Raw genomic sequence first — 3,591 nt, 5'->3', positions numbered from 1 at the left:
GAGCCCCTCGACACCTTGCTTCTTTTTTTATAGACCTCTTTTGTGTTAATTAGAGTCTTTGGAATAAAGAGAATGACCAGTGAAGGTCATTGTCTGTTATTTCCACAGACAATGGACAAGGGTCCATAATCCTGTAATTAACTCCTATTATTCTGTTTTACCATACAGTGTGCCTCCTTTAGCTGGAGTCCTTAAACCTATTTACATTTAATTATTGGGTTGGAGGGGGTATTTGATTTATACCGAGCAATAACAGTACAGGGATGTTTTCACTTTGTTCTCTTGCTAATCAGCTAATTTTTTCGACTGTGATCCTGTGTCATTGCAGGGTCGCTCTATGACTTAGTCCGTTGTGCTGACCCCAGATGAGTAATGTGTTTGCATGCTTGCTCTGGCCCAGGTGTAATCACAGTGGGTTTACAGTGGGACTACAGAGTTAGAGGTGACCCTATCCTGTCCCTGTGTGCCGTCCTACGTCTTCAATCAGGCCCCAGCGGGAGGGCCAGTTGGATGTGTTAATATTTAATGACTGCATGACAAGCCTGTCGCAGCACACATGCACTACAGTGTACACTGGCATATATCACACACATTCAGTCATAGCTGTGGATGAAAACGTCTTCTTCCTTTTTCTTTCACATTAGTATTTTCACCCCATCACTCCTGTGCCTGTGCTCTCTCAGCCCACTCCCTCTTACTTCCTCCTACAAAAATATCAATGACTCAGGTGAGGAAAGGAAGAAAGTGTACTTTATGTCAGTAGATGATTTGCGAGCTCGGAGAAAAGCAACGGGGACGTGCTAACAATACGGACTGAAGCCATAGGTCCCTCGGCCGTCCCTCGGCCGTCCCTCGGCCGTCCCTCGGCCCCGTGCTGTGGTGGAGACAGACGCAGGCGGGGGACAAAAGGATCTGTCACTGATAAGCAACACAAAAACCTGCAGTGATGAAAATCTTAGTCACTCACACTCTGTCTCTTTCATTTGCGTCTCTGCACAGATTTTTGCTGATTCTGTCTATTTAACTGCCTGTCTCCCAAATATATGATATAAGACAGAACAAGTTGAAGCTAATGGCTCTATCAGCGGTTAATAAATCATATGCTCATATACAATGGTTCAGTAATAGGCCACGGACATCTTTATTGTGAAAAATCCCTGTGGCTGGTGTTTACCTCGGTGCTGCAGAGTGTCTGGAACCATTTATGAACAGCTTATTAACATTCACATCCGCAGACTTAGTGGATTATTGTAAGAACCCTCAGAAAGATGACCTTCAACCATGAATTCAGTCTCAGTGTTATCAGCAGTGGTGCTGGCGTGAGAGGCAGGAGACCTGCTCTTATCTGGGGAAGGTGAATGGGCCTTTTTCACAGAAGACATATTTACATGTCATAATAAGAAATACAACACCTGTGATCTTTCTGTCATGATAGTGACACGGAGTTGAACGTCAGCTGTAAAAAGAGAATAAGTGTGGATTTGTATCTGTTTGTGCTTCAAATGTTTGAATATTAAACACAATGAAGTTGGATAATGCCTCCATGCAGAATTTTAACCATTTTGTGAGCACAGAGTTTATACAAAACTTCTTGATTTTATCCCACTGGAGCTAGATCTCTAATTCAATGTGAGGTGTTGTCCTGACCTAAAGGTCCAGTGTGTAATATTTGTCAAGGTTTATTGGTAAAATCTGAATATACCAATGAATATATTTGTACAAGTGTATAATCGCTATAAAATAAAATCTGTTTGGTTTTCATAGCCTGCATAGTTCTTCTTTTAGCAAGGGTCTTGCTTAGAGAGTGCCGCCATCTTGCGCCGCCATGTTTGTACGAAATGGAAAATCTAGCCAACCAGAGAGCACGTTTCAAGAGTTTCACGTTCTTAAATAAACAATAGAATTATTTAATAGATAAATAATAGAATTGGAATGCTAGATGTCACTGTTTTCTAGGGCTGCCCCCGACCAAAGATTTTCTTGGTCGACCAGTAGTCATCATTTATGACAAATCGACTAATCGAAAAACTGACAGCGAGTGAGTGTCACAACTTCCTGTATCTGGCCCTTCAAATCAAAAGCCCTATAGCCTTTCATATACAGTTAAGTCATACTGATTTTGACATAATTTTGACAAGACAGGGCTCCAAATATTTATTTATTTTTCCTATGACCAATTGACCAATGACATTCTGGTCGGCTAATGAATTTTTGGTCGACCAGTGCTTGGTCGACAATTTGGGGGCAGCCTTACGGTTTTCCCCTCATTTTACACACTGGACCTTTAATGCTTTCAGAACAGGTTAATTGAATGCCACTATTACATATAATGAAATAATACATCTGTGTTAATCCAAGCACAGACAAAAAAGACTCTACACTGTCAATAATGCACCACAGAAGTCACGCAGCACTAATAAGATCTCCTCTTGTTCTTTTTGTTTCCCTGTACAGCTTCGACGCCTCCTCTTGACCACAGCTGGACCAGTTAGGCTCCTCGGACCGAGGAGGGGTCGCAGTGGTACCGCCCTCCTGCGTCTCTGGCATTGAGAAGACACGAGGGCCCCCGGACGCCGCTGTCCACGGCTCCACATGGTCTGACGCCCGTGGCCTCGTCCATGTCCACAGCCCTGAAACAGCCTGCCTCCATTTGTTTTGTTTTTTTTCATTTCTACATATCGAGAGTTTAAGGGGAGGGGAGTTTCTTGTGAGAATGCTATTACTACGGCTGGTACAACTGGAAGACTGCCACAGCTATAAGGATTAGAGTGGATATCTCTCCTTGCCAACTGTGACATGGCTACCTCCCGGAGAGAAGAGTGTGGGGCGGGAGGGGTGGGGGGGGGGGGGGGGGGGGGGGGGCGCTGGCTGGGGATTGGTGAGAGGAGATGGAGAGGACTCTGCACTGTGGGTGCTGCTACCCCCTGTTTACAAATGTAGATCATTGGTGGAGAAGCACATAAATGAAACTTTCTATACCCTGCTGTTCTCTACTTTAACTATTTTCCTACACTCTTTTCCTCTTTCTCTCTTCCACTTCCCTCCTGTAGCCCCACTGTTGTCCCATTTTCTCCTGCTCTCTCCCTCCTCCTCCTCCTTCATCCTCAGACATTCATCATCCAAAGTGTATAATGAGACTGGTGTAATCTAATGTTCTGTCTCTCGGTCTCCAGATCCAGCCAATCACATGATCGCCCATCGTCTCCTCTCCCTTCGTAAAAATTTCTGAACATTTTCAGCCATTTCAACTGAACTTAAAGATAAAACAAAACATTTGTCAAAGATGTTCTAGCAAAGAAAAAAAACAAACAAACTTTTCCTGTGTCTTAAACCAAGATGGTCGACATTACTAGCTGCTGACAGACGTTCTAGTTCCATAAGATGCAATGTTCAGGTGTAATTTTTCTTTTTTGTATTATCTTCTTTGCTCCCATAAAGCGCCTATATTGAAGCTGGGGAGAAGATTATACGTTTCTCCATGTTGTTTTTTACAAGGAAGTAAAGTTCAAGTAAAAAGTAGATTATTGGATTAGTTTTCTATATATCTATATATATAAATATAATATGATTATTATTTTTGACTTACTGGTA

Source organism: Trachurus trachurus (assembly GCF_905171665.1).
Source record: "Trachurus trachurus genome assembly, chromosome: 1".
Classification (NCBI taxonomy): Eukaryota; Metazoa; Chordata; class Actinopteri; order Carangiformes; family Carangidae; genus Trachurus; species Trachurus trachurus.
The sequence above is the reverse complement of the archived record's forward strand: the minus strand, read 5'-3'. Positions refer to the sequence as shown.